Source organism: Lepidothrix coronata, unplaced genomic scaffold, assembly GCF_001604755.1.
Source record: "Lepidothrix coronata isolate B3197 unplaced genomic scaffold, Lepidothrix_coronata-1.0 Scaffold1, whole genome shotgun sequence".
NCBI classification, from domain to species: domain Eukaryota; kingdom Metazoa; phylum Chordata; class Aves; order Passeriformes; family Pipridae; genus Lepidothrix; species Lepidothrix coronata.
In genome coordinates, this window is record NW_016690181.1 from 4641292 (window position 1) to 4666498 (window position 25207).

Consider the following 25207-nt stretch of genomic DNA (forward strand, 5'->3'; position numbering starts at 1 on the left):
TTTTGAATTTTCAGATCTCTCTGGAAGGTTGCTATTGGCATAGAATATTATAATTCTTCTTTCTGTCCCCCAGACAATGCTGGCAGCAGTTGTGCCCCAAGCTCCACGTTAGCACACAGCTGACCCCTAACATATGAAGTCAAAAAAAGAAAAACCAAGACACTTGCAGAGACCCTACAAGCATGTTTGTGAATGTTTACTAGGTCTGGGGAAAACAAAACAAAACAAAACAAAAAACAAGAAGAGGGATTGTGGAACAAACTAGAGATGACAAGTGTGAACAAATACATGACAGAGCACCAATATGCAGGACAGCTCTTCTGAGCCTAGGAGGGGGTGCAAGAAGGATGTGCTAGTTACAAAACATCCATCCTTACTATCTCTGGCTTTCACAGAAACCACAGTATCCTAAAACATACTCCTACTGCAATTCCCACTGCACATGCTGCCTTTCCATCTCTGCCATTTTATCTCCCAAGTACGCCAAAACATTCCCATTACAAACTTTGGAAATGTATATAGCTTTCCCTTGTGAATGTTTAGGAAATAATAGTTACATTAAATGCCCTGAAATTCTGCATCTACCCGAATTTACCTCTTTATGTGCTCTTTCAGGAAGGGTTTTGGTAAGCCACAGAAGCAGAACAAGTTGTATGTGCTCAAGTAGCAGTCAGTCCGAGGTGCTTAGAGCGGACCTCTCCCAAGTCGTGCTGTCACCCAGCAGACAGAGAGCGCTCCTTTTACTCTAACAATACTTTTTTTGTGAGATTTCTGTCCTTTGTAGGGATCTTCACATTAAGAACACCGAGCCATACTGAGCCCGTTCCCCGGGCACGATGCACCGGCGCTGCGGGCGGGGACCAGCCTGTTGCGGCAGCAGCGCTGGCGGGGGCTCCGGGCGGCGCCGCCGAGCTCAGGGGGCTGCGGCCGGCCCTGCCCGCCGGCACGGCACCGCCGCCGGGAATAACGCGGCCCCGGGGAGGGGACGTCTCCCCGGAGGGCCCAAACGGCAGATCAGGGGAGCCCCGCAACGCTCTCCCAGCGCCCCATCCCCTCCGCGCTCCCCCGCAGGAGGAAGGACCGCAGCTGCGGTTCAGCCAGGCGCTGCTCCCCACTCACTCGCACCCATCGCCGGGCTGAACGCGGCCGCTCCCGCTCCCCCCTCCCGCGGGCTCCCGCCGCCCTGCGGCCCCGCGCCCGGCAGGGAAATCCCGGTGCAGGGATGCAGGGACGCCGCCGCCGTCCCGCCCGGCCGCTCCCGGGAAGAGGTTCGCGGGAGGAGGCGGCGGGGGGGGCCGGAGGAGCGGCCGTGGCACTCCAGGGCGCGCATGCGCGCTCCGGCGCTCCGTGACGGGGGCGCTCCCGCAGCAGCGGGGCCGGGCTCGCGCTCCCATAGGCTGCTTCCCTCGGCAGGCGCGCGCCCGCGGCGCGGCTCTCCCCGGCGCGCTCGCGGGGGCGCGCGCTGCCCCGGCCGTGCGCCGCTGTCACCGCGGTGCCCGCGCGCCGCTCCCCGCCCTCGGCGCGCGCCCTGCCCGCGCCCCGTCCCCGCCGCCCGCTCCGCGCCGGCGGGTTCCTGCTTCCGTCTCCTCCCCGCCGAGCGCCCCCGCCCTCCACGCCGCTCCCCCCGCCCGCCCCGCCGACTCCCCACGCCCGGCACCCTCGGCAGCGGCAAAGCGGGCTTCGCCAGCGGCGCCGGCACTCGGGTAAGGGGATGCGGGGGCTGAGCGTGAGCCGCTGCGGCGGCGAAGCAGGTACCGAGGCGAGACGGAGCTGCTCCGGGTAGCGCTCCCCATCCCTCCCCCGGGCCTGGCGCCGCCGCTTTTGCGACTCCGGCGCTGCTCAGCAACGGGCGCCGCCGCCGGGGTGATGATGGCGGGGAGGGGGCCGGTCCCTGCCGTGTACCGGGGTCCCCGTGGGCTCCCTCACCTGAGGGTCGCCAGTGGGGCCTGGGGCCACCGGAGAGCGCGGCGGAGGAAGGGGAGGCCGGGGCTCGGCGGGCGGCCGGGGCATCACCGTGGGCAGCGGGGCCGGGCCGGGCCCAGGAGGGAGATGCGTGCGAGCCCCGGGCGGCGGCGTTGCCCCGGGGCGGGCGTGGGCAGCGCGGGTCGGGCAGCGCGGCCGCCGCCGTCCCGTGCGCCACGGCCGCAGGGCGCGGGAGGCGGCCTCCAACTTTCCTTGTCCCGGGAACTGCGGCCGCCCCGGGGGGACGCCTGGTTTTGGCAGAAAGAAATAAACGGGAAACGTGGGCTTTGTAGACGGACCTCACGCTCTAGGGCCGCCTGGTAGCTCGAGGAAGTGCTTGTGTGACAGGGATGCAGAGCCATCGGTTGTTGCTTGGGGCTTTTCCCACGGCGACCTTTACCGTATTTCGGCACAATTAGCTGCTTTGGTCATGGATTCTGTTACCTGTAAGGCTCTGACGATTTTACCTCTAGTCGGGTTTGTGCTTGATGTATTCTCAGGTCTTTCACTCGCGTGTGCAAGTGTGCGCACACTGTGTTCTTCTTGACGCTCTCCAAAGACCAGGCTGTGACCCTCTGCTTTCAGAAGCTTATGGTTGAGGATAGAGGAATAGACAGGAACTATAGTGCCGTGGTGCAGGTTGTACCAAGAAGCCTATGGGCAAAGACATCAGCTGCAAAATTGCTTTTTGAAAGACTAACTTCCTCGGGGCAGTACCTGCTGTCCTTGTGTCCTCAATGCACACATGGTACACCGTGATCCACATGGATGTGGAAAGCAACCATGTGTTCACAGCATTCTTCACCTGTGATGTTGCATTAGCGCTTAGTGCCTTTTTATTTTTTTGCCCGTGTTTGCACACTGAAACACACACAGCTGCTGAAAAGTGTATGTTTTGGTATACATGTTACATATACGCACACATACTCTTTCTACCCTGAAATGCAGTATCTTAATGTCTAGGCCTAAAAGCTAACGGAGTAAATACTTCTGGAAGAGTGTGTAAGCATGAAAAGGTTTGATTTTATAGCATTAATCTTGTTTCATTTTCCAAGTAATTCTCCACTGTAAATTGTCAAAAACTTTAGAAAAGTCTGAACTGCAAAAGCAAATAAATGGCCAGCATAGCCTGTGCTGCTGGTGCTTGGGGTGGTTTTACAGGTGACTGTTACAATTCCTTCCATTATTAAAGAAAACTAGTTATTAGGAGTTGGTGACTATGCTTTGATGTATTTCCAGTAGTGTCTGTTTCTCCGGTTCTTGAAGGTATGCTTGCTGCCAAGTTTTTATTGATACTTGTTAGGGTTTCATATGTATATGTACCTTATACTGGCAGACTAGCATTTTGCAAAGTTTGCATACTTGCCCAACAACATGCAATAAGACAAACTTTTTCAGAGTAGAAAGTATAATTAATTATTCATATTTTCTGAGTGAGCAGTTCAACAATGAGGGAAAGACAGCAATCAACTTGGAGTGTTGAATCAGTCAAATTCACTCTTTTAGTTATGTAGCTGCCAGGACATTTGACAACTGGGAAATACAGAAGGTCAGCTGGAAGTTGTAGCTTTCTTTACCGTTTAGTCTTGTGTCTTCATTTGTTTAAAATTTTGGTAGTCTTATCGGCTGAACAACTGAAAAAGATTAATTCTAGATAACACGAGAACAAGAAAAATGTTAGCTTTACTTGCTGAAGTAGAAATGGAACTGATTCAGCTTAAGTGGATTAGTAAAGGTAGTTCTAAACCATGTAGGGGCTTCCTTTTGGTTTGGCATTTGTGGTTTGTGATCACTTTATTGGGACTGCAAATAGAGACTCAATTGTGTAATTGAATGTTTAAGTATTACAAATAGTGCACACAATTCATAGTGTAAAAATTGTATTTTTGGTCCATTCCTGTTGTTCTGTGGCTGTATGGAATTGGTGCTTTATCTGTTAGATCTTTTCTAAACCAAATGATTTTCCCAGGCTTGGAATCTATGTACAGTAAGAAAAAAAAAAAAAGATAATTTTATATATAGTTTCTCTGATCAGTCTGTTAATTGACATTTAAGTGGATAAAAATGAGGAAGGTTTGAATTTGAGTATTTATATCTTGTTGCAGAGCCAGAATGAAAATAAGAAATCATTACTATAATCTTAGGCTGGTCTGGAGGGGGAGCTAGTGTCAAAGCAAAATATGACAGGTTTTTTCTGGACTCATTCAAAAGCTTGTTGTTTGGTCATAGAATATGCTACTAATACAATAAGGAAAACAAATGCATGCATGCTATGTATGATTGTGTTAATATGCATCTCTTGTATGATGAATATAATCTGCAAGTGAAGTGATGTGTGTGTTTTTCAGGGAAATAGTGTGTGTTTTGCTATTGTGCAACATAAACCGTATTCAAAGAACTTTGAAGTTGCAAGGTCAAGCTCTTATAAATCATGACATGCCAAAATTAGAGATTCTTGTAAGAGCTGTAATTTGGCCTGTAAATGTAGGGTTAAATGCTACTTTTCCCTACAATGTTTCTTCTGGTATATAGCTTAGAATGGCATAGATTGTGTTCAGTATTCAATTTTGAATCCTTTTTCTTGGTATCAAATGAAGTGTGGCCTTACTATTTGGTTATGCACTGTTCATGCTATACCTTCTTAATTTCCTCTTCTGCTGTTTCATTACCTTTAGTCTCTAGTGCCTGCATGTTTCACTAGTAATATTTTCACAGAAATCCCTGGAGATATATAATATCACACTGAATGTCCAATTTAGGGCCTTTATGATATGATTTTTCAAAATAATCTATCAGTGTTATAATGATTTGTGTGTTCTAATATGTTTTCCCTTACAGGTTTAATTTACTAACAATAACCTGGCTTTTCTTTGTTGTTTTTAATGGACCCTTCAACAGGGATCCATGAGTCCATATCTAGGAAAGACCTCACTACTTCATTTGTAGTATGGTGTGTGTTGATTTAGACTGCAAGTATAAATACTTAGATCTGTTGCAAAGTTAACCACAAGCTACTAAGTCCATAATTTTGATGAAGAATGGATTGGTCATTAAAAGTTTGTTGATTTTTTTTATATATTTTTTCTCTTTTTCTTTTAAAGATCATTTGTGTGCAAGAAACAAGAAGAAAATACAATTCTCCAGGACAATAGTAATTTCCTCTGTTTTCCTGCAGTACCTGTCTTATTAACAGTGCACATGCCAACATTTGCAGTGCCTATGGCACTTCTATCATATAGTGTTGTTATTTCAATTTTTTTTAACATTTTGTTCAGGATCATAGCAAGAGTATCTTGGGCACAAGGGCACAGAGAACAAAATCAATAATCTTTAACTTTTGTGGTGTGACTCTATTTTTTTAAATGAAGGATTATGTTTTTGATACTTGTTTTAAAAAAAAATCTTTGTACATAAACAAAGTGTTCAACACACTAGATGAAAAAAGAAAAAATGGTCAGCAACCCTGATGGACAGGGGGAAACCTTCTGTCATGTGGGATTGCATATATAAGACTAATATGTCTAATAGCGTGTAAGTCTTTAGAAATGCTGAAATTTGTATATTTTGCCATGAGACTTTTACTGCTTGAGGTAGCAGAGAATGTGGTACTAGTAATTTATATTTCATCTGTGGTCCAAATGATGTCATCTGCAAATGGTTTTCTGAGATTTTTAAGTGTTTCATAGTAATGATAAAACTCTGGAATCTTCAGTTCTATTCCAGTGAGCATATTCTGTTGGATGCTGATTTTTCTGCTTATTCCTTGTGTGATATCTTCCTGTCCCAATCATTTTTGTCCTATTCTGAAATTTTTGTCACAATCCTATTTTTCCAATGTAAACAGTTTGTTTCTTGCTAAAGGGCTTCTTGTCTGAGATCCAGAACTGCTGTATGGGGAGATTTTGCCTAATAAATTGTTTATCCCAGTGTTCTTTGCTTTCCAGCTATTCACACTCCTGTCTTCTGGTCTCAGGTTTCTGTCCACTATCTTCAGTTTCACATTCAGTTCTCCATCATAACTAGGATCTATACTCTCTATGTTCTGCATTTCCACTGGCTCCATTTGAATTTGTTTTTTCCTTTCCTGCCTGTTTTCTTACCTGTCTAAGACTTGGTCTGTATCCTAAATTCAAGATTGTGTTCACCGTGTCAACTGTACCAGCTTTTTACCACATTGCAGTTCTTTCTTCAGTCAGATTCTATTGGTTCCTCTCTTTTCCACCCTTTTGTTCACATGGATGGCTTACCTTTTCATACTTGCTCTATCCAGCAGGGATTCACCGAGAATAAATTTAGATGCCATTGATTCATCCTGATGGTCAGGAAAACAAGCGGGCCTATCAAGAGACGAGCTTGGCTTAACAGGGAACCCATGTCTGAGCTGCAGTGCAAAAGTGGGATATACGAGCAGTGGCAGCGGGGACAGACTACAAAGGAGAAATTTAGAAAAATTGTCCTATTATGTAGGGATGACATCAAGGGAGCCAATGCTCACCTAGAGATGACACTTGCAAGGGAGGTCAAGGGCAGCAAGAAGAGTTTCTTCCAGTACTTCAGTAGTAAAAAGCAGGACAAGTGAAATATGAGCTTCTTTTAGAGTGTGATGTGTCATTTAGTGACAGTGGACACAGAGAAGGCTGAGGTACTCAGTGCCCTCTGTTCCTTAGTGAGTCTTCACCAGCAAGGTCTCCCAGGCCTCTGTGCTTAGTAGCAGGGTTTGAGGAGACCGTCTGCCAGCAGTGGCTGAAGGTTCAGTCGGGAATTACTGAGAGAACTCAAATCATACAAGCGCATGTGGCCAGATGGACTGTGACTGAGGATGTTGATAGAGCTGGCCAGAGTCACAGTGAGGTCCTTCCCCATCATCTTTGAAACGTCTTGGATACCAGAAGAACCTCCTAATGGCTGAACAAAGGCATGTGTTGCACCCTTCAAAAAAGGCCAAAATGCAGTCCAAAGAGCTACAAAGCTAGCTAGCTTCCTTTTTGTCTCTGGGAAAATAAGGGCATGGGTGTTTTTGGAATACATTTCTGGGCACAAGAAGGAAGTGAATAGGAACAATAGGCATGGGCTTATCAAATGTAAATCATGAATGACTAGGCTGATTGCCTTCTACGGTAAAATGTTTGAATGTTTGTATGAGGGAAAACCAGTGGATTTCATTTACCTTGACTTTAGCAAGACTTTCAACTGTGTCTCCAACAATATTCTGGAATCCAGATTTGGACATTACAGGTTGAGTGGATGGAGAACTAGATGAGTAAAAGACTGGTTGGATGGATGGACTCATAAATAAATGCCACATAGGGAGGTTGGTAGCAAGTGGGGTCCTGAGAAGGTGATACAGTGTACTCTTGTGCTTGCAGACGACATCAAATTGGGGGGAATAGTTGATATGCATGAGGATGCACTAAGAGGGACTTTGTCACTGTGAACACAAGGCCCGTCTGGAGCTTTATTCAAGAACAAATGCGGAGTCCTACGCCTGGGAAAGAAGAGCACCTTGCAGTGATACAGGCTGGCAAGCAGCTCTGCTCGAGAAACCTGGAGTCCTGGTAGACAGCACTCTGAGCATGGGTCAGCAGCAGCATGCTGCTGCAGAATTGTGGAATGGTTTGAGTTGGAAGGGATGTTAAAGATCGTTTAGTTCCAACCCCCCTGCCATGGGCAGGGACACCTTTCACTAGACCAGGTTGCTCAAAGCCCCATCCAACCTGGCCTTGAAGACTTCCAGGCATGGGGCATCTAAAACCTCTTTGGGCAACCTGCTGCAGTGTCTCACCACTCTCACAGTAAAAAATGTTTTCGTAATATCTTTTCTAAACCTTCCCTCTTTCAGCTGAAGGTCATTCCTCCTTGTCCTATCACTACATGCATTTGTCATAAGTCCCTCTCCAGCTCTCCTTTAGATCCTGGAGGGTGCTGTAAGATTTCACAGGAGTCTTCTCTTCTCTTGTCTTCCTCAAGCTGAACAACCCTGACTCACAGCCTAAAGAAAAGAAGGGCAACAACATCCTGGACTCTGTTAGAAGGAATATAGCCACTAGATGGAGGGAAGTGGTTATCCCTCTCTATTTGGTGCTCATTAGACCGCATCTAGAATACTGTGCCCAGTTTTATGACTCTCAATACAGGAAAGACTGATAAAAAGAATTGAAGATGGTGGAGGGCTACCAAGATAATCAGAGAGCTGGAACACTTGCCCTGTGAGGAGAGGCTGAGAGAGCGAGCTGGAGAAGAGGTGGCTAAAGTGAGATCTAACAGCAACCTGCTGGTGTTTTTGACGACATCACTAAGAAGATGGAGTCGGGCTCTTTATTGAGATGTGTGGTGTGAGGACATGAGGCAGTGTTGATACATTGAAATAAAGAAGGTTCAGACTGGATATAAGGAAAAACTTTCTCTTCATGAGTGTAGTCAAGCTGTATAAGAGGTTGCCCTGAGAAGCTGTGAGATTTTCAAGACCCAAATGGGTAAAGCTCAGCAACCTGTTCAGATCTCATAGCTGACTTTGAGCAGGAGGTTAGACTAGGGAACATGTGGAGGTCCCTTCTAACCTCTATTATCCAGTGATAATACAACTATGGATGTTTAGCTTCTAGAAGCTTACATTGGAATGGAATCAGTACAGACAGAATATGTAGGTGGTTCAGCTGCAACATATCAAAACAAAATCAGTGACACTAACATTACAGTGAGCTTGACAAAAGCATCATTTGTATGTCAGGATAAGCATTTTGAACTTAAAGCATGCAAGTGATTAATATTTTTAAAGAAAAAATAGCCTTTTGTAATGAGGCAAAAGTGTAGTTTTCTGTAGCTTTCCTTGGAAAGGGGAAAAATATGTTTTGCATACAATGGAAACTTTGAAGTAGCTCAGCTTTGACATGGACATCTGACACAGAAGGGGTCATCTTGAAAAGCCTTTGGCAAGTTAAAAGAAACAAAAATGAAGCTTCTACAAGGAAGTATCTGTCAGCCTTAAAAATAGGTGATCTCTCTTGGTCATTTGTCATGATAAGTATGTAAATTCATATTATGTAGCTTATAATGCATCATTTTAACGTGGTGATTTTCTGACAGTATGTTAAATCAGTTGCAATCAATTCTGATTCTCCCCCCACCCCCAAACATTATACACACTCACATGATTATTGTTTCTTCCTGTTCTTTTCTCTTCTCTCTCCCTCTGTCCCGTATCACATTTTCAGGGTGAGGTTGGGGAATAAATAAAGGAAGAGAAGCAGTCCTCAGATGCAAGGAGCTCAGTAACTGTTTTGGAAAGCTTTTGGCTAAAAGTCTTCAAATCAGAAGAGTTGTGTGTAGCAAAGAACTACTGTTAAATAACAGGCTGGGTGCATATATATATATGCACACACACATAGATATATATATATATACACATACTCACATATATGTTTTTAAAATTTATTTTTCTGTTTTGTTATTCAAGGATGAGATGTTACATGAGGAATGATTTTTTCCTGAGGTTTTTGCCTCTTTATTTGTGTTTGCTAACCTGTAGTCTTTAGGTATCCTCCCGAAAAAAAGTGGCGATTTCTGTAGCAAAGCATAGTTTCCAGTGAATCAACCATTTAACTTAGCTCCTTCAAATATTAGATATTAATAAAACATAATTTACATAACTTATTTTCAGAATATATAATACATAAAAAATAAAATGAAACACTTCAGCTGTTGGTAATTCTAGAATTTGATGAAGTTTGTGCTGCTACAATTTCTTTGTGGTAGCAATATTAATTCTGAATGTAAATGCTTTTTAGGAGTCTGCTTTCATTATATGTTTGCTTCATAACTTTGTAGTAGTAAGATGAAATAATTTTCTGTAATGTCAGGGAATTTCTTTTGTGAGACAGTTAATAGCAATGAGTATCACCATGACATTATTAATTCTGCAAGCTAAAGACTCTTTTTAGAAGCTTGTGGAACAATGCTGTGAATATCTTCTGGACATTAATTTTGGGTTGCTGTGAGTTAAGCTCTTTCTTCAAAGCATTGCTATTACAAAAGATTTTCTAAAAGAACAGTAGGAATTCTGTTCCAATAACCTCCCAATGTTCATCTTTAGTTTAATATATTATTTATGTTAAACTTAACTGTAATTTGTTTAGAACTTGCACAGTGACATAGTAACTTTTCAAGGTAAGTCTGATTTGTATGGGTACCAATAAACTTGTTAAGCTTTTTGGAGTTTATTTTTTTTTTGAGTTGTCTATGTGCATGTATGTAATAAATATTTAAGTGTTTGTCCAATATGCTGTTTATTGAACAGTTCATAAAACTTTTTATTTTTAATTTCTTTAAATTATTAGTTTATTCAATTACAAACATTTCTTCCTTAACCACTTTGCCTCTAGGGAGATTTCTGTTGACCAAATGTCAAAATATGAGTTTTCAGATTGCCTGTGATTTTTGTTTTTAGCTCCGTGCCTCTATTTATGATGATAAAATACATAATATACCTGAAATATGTATACAGGTTTCTGATATGCTGTACTTAGCTGACATCTGGTCTCTTTTTGGGTGTTTGCTAAATAACTTCCTGTGTTTGACAATCAGTATGGATACTCATACTGCAACAGCAAAAACTATTCCATTTCAAGTGTACGGTCATGGAATATATGTGATGTGTTGATGGACTCTTTTTATCTCTCTCTCTCTCTTCTGTTTTTCTCCCACCCCAGTGGTATAAGACCATTCATGGCAGGGCATGTTATATCTTTCATTCCTCTCGTCTGCCTAGGCAAGCATTTATTCCTTATTTTAGGGCAACGTTTGAGTTCACAGGAGAAAAACTAAAAGAAACAAACAAAAAAAATTAATTGTTTCCCCTACTTTTGGGGTTTCACTGAGACACCTTCATGGTATTGAGCCATTTGCTTTGGTATGCTTAGATAGTCTCTGCCCTTCCTTTTTCTATAATCTGGGGTTTACAATGACTTGGGGTTTACAATGTTCTGGATGCATGTCTTCACATTCTTGTTCAATAACTAAATCTGTTTCATGGTTCTGTTGGGATTTTTTTTTAAACAGTACAGCATCTGACTTTTTGATCTGTCTACTACTTGGGGTGTTTTTAATTTATAGTAGTTAGGACAGTATGAATTACACCTTTTTCCTCATGTGGCTCACTGGAGGCATCCATTGTCATTGAATGATGTTCTCCTTGAGTTATTCTTCATTGCAGATGCCTATTCAGCAGTCTGGATTCTGGATTGAACTGCTAGACATTCTCTCTGCAACCAGTTTTGTCTTTTAATTTCGATGAGGTAGTGCTGGACTAGGTATCAATACTCAGAACTTTGCCATGCCAGGCTGTAAAGATGGGTGGCAATTTGGCTAATATGGCAGCTTCCATCCTATAACAACATCTTCAAACTCTGCAGATGTGTGCTTTGTGTACTTTCTAGGGAGCAAGGGGTGTTCCTTAGCAGGTTGTTGATGATTTCTTCTGATGTAATTTTTTTTCCTTCAGTGGCAGCAGGATTCTTTTAATACATATGAGAAAGCCCTTTTATCCTTCGTCACTTGATTACAATGGACAGTGGTCTTACAGGATGAGGGATTCGGTATAACTAGAGCACAGAAATGTTGGTCTCTCAAGGAGTTAGGCATACATATGAGATACAGAGAGATCAGCATAATTTAAGATGCTTATTTAATTTTCCTGTACAACATACTGGAGTGTCATGCATAGGTAATGTTAAGAATTCTGTGTCTACAGAAGAGCTGAGAGAACATGGTCTCTATTCAGTTGCTTGCTCTTAAGACCTCTCTATAAGTGTGTAAAAAATCACTGGCAGTTTATCCTCAGACACACTGAACACACCTAGTTGCTTAAAGCTATTGGGCCAAGAATAGGAAATACCCCAAGTACTGAAATCTGACAGAAAGGTCATAAAACTGTGTGTTGAGATATAACAGGATATACTGGTATCTCTTTGCCAGAGATGTTTTGATCCTAGAGTCTCCACAGAATGAGTTCGAAATACTGTTCTACAGAATGTTGATTTTTTGTTTACTTCCAAATCCACTGTTTTCTAAAGTCCTAAGGAGATAAGATCCTGCTGTCCTTGCTTTGCAGAGACAGTTACAGTTTTGTGAGCAACTATATTTTCAGTTGGGCCTTTCAGGACTGTGTTTTTTGTGACACATTTTCTTAAGCAGATTGTGAATATATCTACTAGTCCAAGTGTATTACTCAGCTTCACTATTTGAATGGAGTGACTGCTTGGGCTGAGCTTGCTCTTTCTTCACAAGTATTGAAGGGAACTGTCACATTTGTATTTGTAAATGGATTAGTTAGCTGCATGCCAGTCTCCAGTGTTGGTTTGATCACAGTTACAGGTTTCACCTGTGGTTAAGCTATCCTTTTGTTCATTTTTTTATGGGAAAGATTAAATATGAATCTTTTTTTATCTGCAGTTTTTGTTGACATGACATGTATTCACTTCCCTGCCCCTCCAACTGGTCTTTGATTGGAACTTTAATACAATGTAAATTTTACCAGTTTGTTAATTTTGGGGATCCCTTGTGCAGTACTTTGGCCTGTCTGATTCTGGGTTTACTCTTGATTAAATAATATCCTGCCTTCTCGGGAAGAGAGCCCTCTCCTTAAAGTGGAGATTTATGAAAAAAAATTATGTATTTTGGAAGACAAACATAAAATTCACTGTGATACAATGTAGTAAAGATTTTCATGTATATTCAAGTTTACGTCATGTTGGTTAAGGCATCTGTATGATATTCTGAATGTCATGAAATTATAAAATGGTTCAGGTTGGAAGGGACTTTAAAGATCATGTAGTTTCAACCTCCCTGCCATGGACAGGGACACTTTTCACTAGACCAGGTTGTTCAGAGCTCCATCCAACCCGGCCTTGAACACTTCCAGGGTTGGGGCATGCACACCTTCTCTGGGCAACCTGTTCCAGTGCCTCACCACCCTCACAGTAAAGAATTTCTTCCTAATATCTAATCTAAACCTACTCACTTTCAGTTTGAAGGCATTCCCCCTTGTCCTATCGCTAAATGCTCTTGTGAAAAGTCCCTCTCCATCTTTCTTGTAGGCTTCTTTCGGGTATGGGAAAACCACCGTTAGATCACCCCAAAACCTTCTCTTTTCCAGACTGAACAATCCCAAATCTCTCTGCCTTTCTCAGAAGAGAGGTGCTCCATCTCTCTAATCATTTTATGGCCTCCTCTGGACTGACTCCAACAGGTCAATGTCCTTCCTGTGCTGGGGACCCAAGAGCTGGACACAGTATTCCAAGTGAGATCTCACTAGAGCAGAGCAGAGGGGCAGAATCCCCTCCCTTATCCTGCTGGCCACGCTGCATTTGCTGCAGCCCAGGATACGTTTGGCTTTCTGGGCTTCGAGTGCACACTGCCAGCCCACGTCCAGTTTCTCATTCACCAGCATCTCCAAGTCCTCAGCAGGGCTGCTCTTGATCTGTTCATCCCCAGGCTGTACTGATACCAGGGTGTTGTGGTTTAGGAAGGGTACTCCTTGGTTCAGTGCTCCCACCAAGACTCTCCAAACCACAGAGCTCCCCTTCCTCCCTCCAGTTGGAGGCACAAAAGGCAAAGATCATGGGTTGAGATAAGAACAATTTGATGGAAACAACAATGAGATAAGAAAAGGAACAGTAACAGCAACAATATTAATAACAAAAGGTATGAGAAAAGAAATGATTCACATGAACAAACATTCCCAATAATAGACAATACCGAACAGCTTCATCAACCATGTTTTCTTGACTGGAAGGAATCCCTTCTCCTTAGAAGTGAGAGTCCCCTTTTCCTGGCCCAGGCAATGACAGGAGGTGATACAGAATAACCTTGGTGTCCTAGCCATGCTCCCTTCGGGTTACTGCAAAACATTAACCCTGTCCTGGCCAGAACCAGGACACGGGTGTTGGTTGCCCTAATTCAGGTGTAACACCTTGCACTTGACCTTATTAAATCTCATCAGATTGCTACAGGCCCACTTCTCAAGCTTGTCCAGGTCCCTCTGGATGGCATCTTGTCCTTTAAACCACACAAAATGTGTTTTGCTACAGATTGTTTAGGAAAATAAATGATTAATTTTAATGGTCTTTTGTTTTTATAGATTTATTTGACTAATTTTTTATGTTTTCAAAAATCTGAGCTAGTAAATGGAAATATGGTTTAGTGTCCCATCAGAAATGTTAACCAAGGTATCAATTACTTGGTTATGTTTTAAAATAAGTGTGAAAAATAGTAAGCAGAATTGTATCTTGTGTATTTCAGAGTGCTACCTGAAAGGTGTGTACAGATACTGAACAACTTTCATTGCAGTCAGGCCTTTTGACTTTCTTCATGTTTATATGGCTAATATAAACATGTAAGTGCTTTTCCACAGTCATTAAATTTTCATTTAAATATATTTCCTTATGACACCGATGTGAAATGTTGCAATGTGCTTACACTGTATTAGACAGGAAAGGTGCATCCTGGATGTTCATGAAGATTATTGGTTCCTGCTGCGAAATTTGTAAATAGTGAATATAACTCAGTGACACCTGCAAGTCAAACATTTATCCAGTACAGTTTTTTGTTTCTTACAGGAGTTTCCACTGATCTGACTTCTAGGACAGTAAAGAACTGCTTGTGTAGTTAATGTTTCTCTGCCATACTATTATTCAAGGGCTCCTCGAAGTCATAAACAAACAGGGAATCTTTAGATTGATAAGCTTTTGGTACTGGCTTTTCTCCTGAAGTCTCCTACAATTGTGCAGTATTTAATTTAAACTTCTTACCTTCCAAGGCAGAAGCAACCACAATAAGATTGATTATTTCTTTATCTGGCTTAGCCATATCTTATCAAAAAAGGTGTTAGCTTTAACTGTTCTTTTTGAAATCATAAGTGCTGTGAAATGGAAGCATGTGGAATGCTCCTTTGGACAGTTCTTTTCCTGGTTGTTGCTTGAAAATATTTTTAATATGGTGTTTGACTGTCATCATCTGGTGTTGAAGTGTATCTAGAGCTCATGGCCCTTAGGTTGTGTCATTTTAAAAATTTTTATGTTAGGTCAGATGTGATTATAGATGAAAAAACTGTGTATTCTCATCTGAGAGTTCTTCATCTGTGTTTGGATGTGCTGTGTAAAGACTTTTATTTTGAAGGTGGATAGTCCAGGTGTGCAGTTAGTATGTACTGACATAAAAAACCCCAAATACCGTATGATGGTCTTTAAGAATAATCAGAATCAGTGTAAATACTTTTTGTGGTGTATTAGTAGCACATGTATCAGTGTGAAAAGTTTCTGCTGGAGTGTGGTAAACCAAAATGAAGTATTTTCTTTTGAACTGTGATTTCTAATGGTATTTATACTATTACAGGGGTCTGCCTTCCCTAACCTGCACTTATTAGGTATATGTAATTGGTGGTAGCATGTACAGTGTGTAGAGAAAAGATCTTTGGAAGGCAGTCATCAATTCTTGAGGGTGCAGTTTGAACCTCAACATCTTCTCTCTCATCTGTCTTTTATCTTTTATCTTTCATCTTGTGCTTTATCAGCTTTAGACTATTTCTTGTCAGAAATGTATGAAGTGTAGTCACAAGTTTCTCCTTCTTTGTCCAGTAAACAGTCTAAGTTCAATGATGGTCAACACTGATGTCAAACTGTATCTCATTAAAACTACGTGTATAGTGAAAACTGCTACAAAATTTGCTTTTATATCAGTCTTAAGATTACATATCAATGTTGGTTTTTTTTTTTAGCATTGTCTCAGTGTCTTTTCTTTCATGCTTCCCACAGTTCTTCCATATATTACTTTTTACTTTCCTACTGTCCTCTTAATGAAATCAAGATTTAGCAGAAAACCCATTTTCATGATTCTGTGTCTCTGAGTGTTTGAGTTCTGCTTTGTTTTCTTTGCTTGGTATCTGGCAGCAACTTGACTGCAGTGGGAAGGGGTGATCTGTGGTTAATTGAAGCTGCTGTTATAAAGGAAAACAGAAGTGATGCTTGGTGCAATTTATAAAGTTCTTTCCTGCTAGAAAACTAGATTATACGTGTAGACTATACATATCCGTATAATACACATATAGACATAAGTATATACAAAACTATGTAGTTATACTGGTTTATACCTTATACTGGTCATGTAGGTGTATTGGATCTGGCTGAGATGGAGTTCATATTTCCCATAGCAGCCCTCACAGTGCTGTGCTTTGCATTGGTAGCTGGAAAGGTGGTGATAACACACTGGTGTTTGGCTACTGTTAAGTGGTGCTGGCACAGCATCAGCACTGTTTCTCCAACATTCTGCCCCCCAACAATTGGCTGGTGGTGGGAAAGATCCTGATCGGGGACACAACTAGGACAGCTGAGCCAATTAACCAAAGGGATATTCCATACCATGTGATGTCAGCTTAAATGAAAAAGCTAAGGAAAGGAGGAGGAAGGTGGGCCATTTGTTATTTACAGTGTTTGCCCTCTGGAACAACCACGACACATGCTGAAACCCTGCTTCCTGGGAAGTGGCTGGACAGCACTTGCTGATGGGAAGGAGAGAATAAAAATTATTTTTTTTTCCTCTTTGCTCGTGCATGCACAAACTTTCGATTTGGCTTTGGTAAACTGCCTTCTTTTAACCTAGGAGTTGTTTTCCATCTTATTTTCTCTCCTCTGTCCAGCTGAGAAGGGGGAGTAATAGATCATCTTGGTGGGCACTGGTTGTCTAGCCAAGGTCAGCTCAACACGATAGGGTAGCTTGTATCGTGGTCATTGTACAGTGTAGGGAAAGATGGCTTACTACCAATATTTACTTGTTTTGGGAACGAATGGAGCACTCATTTGTGGACCCTTTAACCCACAGTAAAGTCATTGAAGTGTCTGTTTGCTTTCTTTCATATATTATAGAATTTATATGAAAGAGATAAAAAAATGAAATTTAGCTTGATTAAACTCAACATGTAACTTTAAAAATTTTATTTGCTGTTTATCACCAATTAGGAAAAACACATGTATAATTTTCAAAAAATTTCCTTCATGGATTAGGAGTCAGAGGAGTAAGAGGCAAATACAAAACAAGATTGCCTAATGGATAGTAAAAGTGGGAGATAGAAAAATAGCAATCACTTCAGGGGGAAGCTTGAAGCATACATTTAGCAACAGTCTCTTAATATCACACTATTTTAGTCTGTTTGTGGTGAAGCGTGCTCAAGGAAAAGATGTGTCAGGATTTATGCAAATATGAGAAACTTAAAACACCTGAAACCTTTCTGAAATGAAATGTACTCTAATTTTAGTGCATGTTTTTTTCCCTAACATTTAGGCTCTATTAAACTTGGTGTGTAGTATCATGGAATAGATTCAAAGGCATTTTCTGGTGTATTGAATGATATAAATTGCATGGGTTTTTGTATAATATTCATGCTGATGGAATTAATTCAATACAAATTTTCAGCTTCCTTCATTATCAGGCACCATCAGCTTCCTAACAGGCAAATTTCAGAAAGGTCTTTTAGATTTTTCTTATTGAAAATCCCTGACCAGTTCTTTGATCTTAATTGCCAGGATCTCAGATTTGATAGTTTTTGTGACATTTGTTTGAAGATCTGCCTTTATTAGTCTGTCTGATAAATATGAACATTTATCATGTCTGATATGAACATGAAGCTGTATTGCTCTCTCAAGGGAAGCAGTGTTGTGTCTTCCTTTTTTTCAGCTTCCTGGATGCTGAACGCTGCTTGCATCTGTTCATAGCCTTCCCACAGAGGAGCAGTGGCAGCAGCACGAAACTGATACTATCTTTTAAATCTGCACAGCTGCTGGTATGGCTCTGAGTCACAGCAGTGAGGTTGACCACAATCTTGTTAATGCACTGCTATTTGAGCAGTCAGTTAGTAAAAGCAGAGTCACTCAGCTCATCAATGATAGACTTTGGAATAAAGTGCTATGATTTTTATTTGGTTCTTGCTTGAAAAACTTAAAAGGAAAGATGAAATAATATATGACTTCCTACTATAATTTCCATAGCAAAATCAAACCGTGTGCTCACTGTGGGCAGGTTTGAAGAACTTACCTTTTTAAGAAGGAAAAAAGAGGAAGAAAAAGGGTGGGGCCATCTAAGGCACAGTACAAAATGAGGTTTCTTTCTTTTAATCTACTAAATGAGTTGTTTCAATTAATACATAAAGGATTTTTAATGGTTCTGTTGGTATTTCTCTTGTGTGTTCCCATCTTTTTCAATATAAATTTCTCTGACTGTAAAAGATTTGGGTAATGTTATTTGTAGGCATAGGTGGTATTTGTAGTGGATAGTAAAGTGTATCTTTTTTAATTTTTAAAAAACTTTACATCCTTTATGTCAGAAGTTTGATAAGTTGAATTAAACCCCAGAGTTTAAAATGATCCTTCCTAATTAATAGCAAGGCCCCCTTGCTTTTTTATATAAATGAACTAGAAGCAAGTTAGATTTTTTATTAGCTTACAGCCACGTTCCTTCGTGTTGTGTTTTCAACATCATAATTGTTTTTCAGTGACATGTATGGCACCGTCTTCCTTCTTCTGTGAAGCTTGCTGATCTTTTTTTTTTTCTGTGACTGTCCTACTTGCTCATGGCCTTGTCTTTTGGTGGGATAGACTTTCTCTTTTGAACTAATTACTGCAATTTGTAACAAATAATCATGAGCTGTACTGCACAAACTATTTTCTTCCTCAAATTCAAACCCAGGTTTGTTTTTCTTATTTTATTTCTTAACCTTATTTCAAGAGACAGGTTTTGCCAGCATTTCAGCTTTTATTTCGTTTTTATGTTGACTGTATTCTCACTTAACAATATTCTTAATTGGGTTTTCCTGACAGCTTTTTTTTCAGTCATTTCATTCATTAGTCTGTGTCTACAGAGAGTGTTCTTTCTGTGTGGTTTTCTTGCCTCTAAATTTTCTGATTCTTTTAGTTAAATTTCTAAAGATGGTTACTACTTTTTCCTCTTCTTTTATGTACTTTTCCGGACTTTATCTGCACTTAATTTTAGTTCCCTTAAGCTGGTTTGATTTCAAATCCCTTTTGACTGCATCAGCACTAATAAAGTGGACCATTGTCTGGTATTGAGGACAGCTGGCACAGATTGAGATTTGTCCTTTCTGTTAATCTTTCAGCCTTCAAAAACAGGTAGCTATGTGCAGTACCATTTGGAAGTTTTCCCAGCCATGTGATAACCCTCAGATTGTTCCCAGAGGTTGGAAGAGTGCAGTTGGGCTTTACCAAAAGTATTTCAGGACTTGTTCTGACATGATGATTTGCATTTTAGTGTCTGGGAAAGTTTTAGTCATTAATATATTGATGTAGCCTTTAGGGTTAACTTTTATAAAGGCAGTAGTCAAGCCAGTTACCAGCTAGGTTAACTCAGTTTTATCTGTGATCTGCTTCCTAAAAGGCCTACTCTGTGAATCATTATTATTAAATTTTGTGCTTTGAATGATTCTACTAGCTGTCTAGAATGAAAAAAAAAAAAAACCCAACAACAAAAAAAAAAAAAAAAAAAAAAAAAAAAACTAACAACCTCTATCAACAGTCCTTCCAACTCCTCATCCACTTAAATTTTCTGATTTGGTAATTTGTAGGGGGTCTACACTTTCCTTCTCACTGTAACTTTCTCATTCTAATGTTATGTGGAGTGTTTGGCTTCTGTTGCCAAACACTCAGAACATCTCAGAACAAGTATACAAATCTTAAGATATTCAAGACAAGATTCCTGCTCCACCATATATATCCATCCTTCCTGAGCCAAGTATGCTCTCTAACGCTATGGAGTATCCCACTAAATGTGTTGTGTCAGTTGAGTTATATTTTTGTTTACTTTCTGAGATGTCCAGCAACCCTTATTTTTATTCCCCATAGTTCTTGTGTTAGTTTACTGAGAATCAGAAGTTCACAAGGAAGCTCTGAAGATAGTCTACTGTTTACCACCTTCTCCTCCCTGTGACCCTTTAACTACCCACGCTTGCCACTCATTACTTTGGAGCTGTGATCTAGGTTGCCATTTGTAAATCTTGTTATTTTATTAAAGAGGACACTCTTTGCCTTTAATTTGCTCACTGGTGATTTGAATGACAGCAAATTTTTAGCCTGCCAGGCTGGGAAGCACAGATGGCACTTCATATGGCTGAGAAAAAGTGGAACTCTGGGGAAAAGAAACATATGTTTTCCTGGATTTTAGAGAACTAAGAGAGGTCAGTGCTTGAAGTGTTTTTCCAAATTTTCCCCAAATTTGTGCTACACATGCAATAGTGTAACGTGTGAGCAATGTCACTCTAGCACACATGAACCTTTATAAAGTGAAAAATGTAGGGCTGCAGACACTGAACAACAGTGACCTGTCTTCCAGGAATAATAGGATGTGTCAGCCAGGGACATGTAAATAAAATGGAAAGATAAGTCAAGTGGTTGGACCAGTCAGTGTGTCTTGAAGGAGGGGAGCAGGAAAGAACTTGCATAGTGTCACATTGATTAAAAATATGCTTATATTTGGGATGTTATTTAATAACTTAATTGTTTTCTCTTTAATACGTCCATAAAAGAAATCAGTGGATTTTGTACTGTTCTGTGTACTGTATCAGTTTTGTAGACAGTGCTGAGTTTATGCCTTGAGAAATGATTATGTGTGAAAATTTCAATATCATGAAGGGACTTTATACCTTATAGCAACTATTTTATATTTTCTTCTGTAAGGGATAAGGACTAAATGATACTGAATTTTGCTCCTAACTGTTATTTGTGCTATTAAAAATGGTGTACTCTTAGAACAAGGTCAAAGTGTCAAAGTCATATCTGATAAACAAGTGTGAGGTGATCTTTGTCTTTTAGGTTTGTTTTGAGGAATAGTGAGGAATAATGCTCCCAGATCTTGTTTGATTGAAGTGGAATTTTATTGAACAACTGTATGTCTTTCTCAAACCAGTGGTAATCAAAGCTTGTTTGAAGGGGAACCTCTTTTACAGAGTTGAACTGCAGAAAGAATCCTTTGCACTTCTCTGCAAAACAGCTAATTCCCGAGAGCTTTCTTCTGTGTGCAGTAGAAGTTAGATGATTTGGCTTTGATCCTTGCATATTATGGATTGAATATATTCCACCTTTTTTAGCTCTAGCAGTAAGGAATCATAAGGAAAAAACCACCCAACCAAGCCCTAAGCCATTATATAATATATATTGATAACATTTTTTTTTTAATATAATCATTAAAAAGATGATCTGCCCCTCTGTTTCCCTGGGATGTTCTTTCTTTCCATATTTGTTTAAATAAATTTGCTTAGTATCAGCAACTAATAATGCTACCAGACAGATGGATTGATGGGTATAAGAGAAACGAAGTTCAGTTTTTCAGTTAAATAACTACTTCTCTATTAGAATACAACAGTATATCTTAAAACTGGAAGAATCATGTTCTGAGCCTCACTTGGCTTACAGATGGAATAATTTTTTTCTTTACTCATTTACTGATTTTGTTAAGTGGTTTTATTGTTTAAACTTGATTCTTTTCATATAATGTTTTCCCTAACACAGCTTCAGTGAGTTCTCTGCCAGCTACTTGAAACTGTAGAGCCAGCACTAAAATATGCAAGTGACTTCACTAAAAAGCTGCTCTGTGTGCTTTAGAAATTGCTTGTACTGGAGAAGGTAGGATTTTCACACTTAGTAGTAGATTTTGTCTGTTCGGAGTAATAGAAAATGATTTGAGTTTAATAAAAAACAAATAGATTGCAAATTCACATACTTGAGTACAGATGAGAACTCCTGGTACCAGAAAGGTGGATTGTTCTTGTATGACCCAGATCCTGATCTGTTTCTTTATCAGATCATGTGACTTCGTGGGTGTAACTTGATTCTAAACCACACCTCCTGGTTTCTAGCTTTTAAAAAAAGATTGCTAGGACCAGCTAGTAAAGGTTGATTTACATTTAGAATGGCATATAGCTCTGATCACAGTCACACCCAGAAAAGTCTGAGTCCTTGGGATAAGAAAGAACTGTTAGTGCGATTAAGCTGAAGTTGCCTTCTTAAAGGAGAATGAAAGAATTTGGCAAGTAAGACCCAGGAAGAATAGCAAAAGTCTCAATTGGATTTGAGGGCATATATGGGAGAGAAACATCTGAAAATAAATGTATCTGAGGGATAAACTTAATAACAAATCTTGTTTGAAAATCAGAGGATGAGGTCTAGTCTCAGTAATGGGGAGAAAAAAACTCAGTGGTTCAAGATGATGTTTTATGTATTTATATAAGAAGACTGTGTAAGATTATGAGGTTGATCCTCGAGTCAGAAAATAAAAATAAACATATGAGATTTTGTAGTCATAGAATAACAGAAATCTCTGAGAAAGAGGATAGAGCAGACAAGAAAATATTTGATTGTTATTTGTCATAAAGCTTCCAAGTTTACAAATTCTGTTCCTTAGGGCTACTGCTGGTATCCTGTTCAGATCAGAGGGGAATATTTTTTATTTTTATTTTTTCTCTTCTTGGTGCATAGTTTATCTTTTTTGAAGCAGAGACAATTTGCCATTCACTAAAGGTGGGATTTTGAGTGATGTCTGATTCTTTCTGTGGTATTAGGCAAGTAGTCCTGGTCTGGCATAAGGATCTAGTGTCTATGTTCAAAGTTAAATCAGTTTACCCCAGACAAATGGGAAGGGAGAAGTGTTTCCATTTTCTTCCCACTGCTGCACCCTTCTGTATTCCCGAGGTGATGTAGGTCTTTTCATCTAACATGCAGTTGCAGGCACTTAAAATGTGGCATCCTGGAACTCTATTATCTTGCTGTTGTGCATTCAAGTTTTGTGTCTTTTTCAAATTCAATTTCAAATTACATGAAAAATGCTGAGGAAATGTTTTGGACTTGGTTTTGAATGGGTTCTTGCAATGCAGGAGACTGGATTAAACACTGCAGATGGTATTGAACCCTTTATAAGGTTATATATTTTTTTTATAAATAGATTAATTTTTCTAAAAAATAATTGTAGTGACTAGTCCATGTTCACCGAACAATTCAGTCAGAACTGGGCATATAACCAAAATTTCCTATCTGCAAGGTCACTTCATGACCTTTATTTCCATAAAGATAAAACTATTTTAAAAAATCTTTCCATTTGTTTGAACAACAAATGGAAAGATTTTTTTAAAATAGTTTTATCTTTTACATTATAAATAGAATTCCATTTTCAGGGATTTATTAGCAATACTAAGCTGGAAACTTGCAAACTCTTTGATAGTTTTGAAGTTTTGAATGTCTCAGAGTAGACCGTTTTAAGATAATCACAACTTGTGCAAAATTACTGTCTATTCTTTTTGTGGAACTGTGGAAAAAAGCCCCAAAAACTATATTTCTTTCCTCTTAGTTATAGATTTTTGGATTGACAGGAAAATTTGCTGTTTTCATGCATCCTGATTACAGTACAGTATTTGTTACTTCTTTGTGAGTTAGTCTGAGCAGACTACGGGCTACAAGAAAATACTCTAAAATAAGTACATAGTTGGTTGCAAAACAAAGCTCGTAACTCACATTAAAATTTAACTGTCATACAGGGAGCATGAAGTGGAGCTACGAATGTCTTGTCCAGCCTAAGCTGGGTTGTTTTGTGCCAAATCAACTCCACATATTTCAGTGTTTTGTAATTTTTTCTTTTTTTTTAATTTATCATTGACAGTATGTGGACAAATTTTCCTGCAGTAGAGGTATAAACTACATTGGAACTTTTCGGGTTTTTTCCTCCTCTGCTTTGTCAACAGCTATTGAGTAGCTACTTCACTCCGATGGTAGATTAGTGTGGAAAACACCGACCCAGATATTCTTGCTTTCTTTTTATTGTTCTATGTGTTTTTATGTATTTTAGGTTATCACAGTTTAAAATTTTGGGAAGTTTTTGTAGAGCATGGTGATTTTCTGAGCCTGGTAGGACTGGAAGGTCTTTTGGTACTGCTTGCAATTTTATTACTTACAAATATATCAGCTTATAAATTTAATAATAGTTCTTTTCATTATTATATGAAATGTAAATGTTTCCACTTCATGTTTACCATGAGCCAATCTGTCTAAATCTATTTTTACATACTCACATAATGTACCACCTTCTACTTGTTAATGAGGTTGTAAATATGAACTTGTAAGAAGATACATCATAATGTTTCATACAAAAGTAAAAGTAACTATCGTTCTAGACCATACTCTAATGGTTCACTGTAGGGGTAGCTCTTGGAACAGATGAGCTCTGTATTTCATTCTGCCTGGCTTCTTGACTTACCTTCAGCTGAAAGTTTCACCTTTCCATTTTTGTGAAGCAGGCAGTGTAACTGATTTGATGAGAGGTACAATAAAAGAAATAGTTTATTTTTTCTGGAAAGGTAAAACCCTGATTTTGCTTTTTATACATGGAATAACAATGTTGTATTTTTTTTTTTATTTGAATGCCTGAGATATTGTATCACAGGAAAAGCTATAATCTTCATTGAGTGCTGCCTTAGCTGAAGTATACCAAAACTGTCAATCTCAAATGGAAATGAAAATAGACTATCTCCCTCTTTTCCACAGGCATTCCATTTTTGGAAGTTCATGGGCTCTGACTTTGTAGGTGCTGATTATTTTAAATAATTTATTACATGAAAAAGAAAACACAAAATTCAGGTTTTTTTTGTTTGTTTGTTTTGTTTTTTTCAATCACTGTTGCTGCTTTTGAGAGATTTAGAGTTGCCAGTTCACCTTCTTCATTTAATGCTACAGCTGTTGAAGCTTATTTTTGAAATATTAGATCACTTAATTATCATTCAAAAATAAGACTTATTTGGCAGAATTCTCATTGCAGTAAAAGTCAGTTATCTGAAGCATTTATCATTGTATCTTCTTCTCTCCTGTTCCTGGTAATATTGTTGCTTGAATTGGTTTCCTATTTATTTTTCTTTCCTGCTTTTATTCCTTCCCTTAAAATCAGGTTCACAAGTAAGCTTTTTTCAACAGCCAATTTATTGCTGTTTCACAGTCTGATATGTGCAGCTTTTGATTGCTTTTCTGTTAAATGGCTGGGAATCAACATTTGGTTCAGTAGTGTGCTACCATTCTGAATTAGACAACTGTCATGAAATTATGTAATAACTCTCTGCCTTGATAAGCTAAAAGTAAGGTTTTGTTTAAAACAATTGTTTCTTCAATAAAAGGGTTGTCAAGCACTGTAACAGACTGCCCAGGGAAGTTGTTGAGCC

The 25207-nt window shown here is 39.7% G+C and overlaps 1 protein-coding gene across 4 annotated transcripts in view; it reads left to right on the plus strand.

Moving 5' to 3' along the window:
• The first annotated feature begins 1630 nt into the window (after window positions 1-1630).
• FUT8 (fucosyltransferase 8) overlaps window positions 1631-25207 on the plus strand; it is a 112312-nt gene continuing 88735 nt past the window's right edge. For 3 of the 4 annotated variants that reach the window (XM_017812893.1, XM_017812877.1, XM_017812921.1), the window contains exon 1: window positions 1631-1703. The gene's annotated coding sequence lies outside the window, so the exon portion shown is untranslated. Of the gene's footprint in view, window positions 1704-21561; window positions 21636-25207 lie in introns of those variants that run through there. The other variant, XM_017812883.1, reaches the window with a different exon arrangement.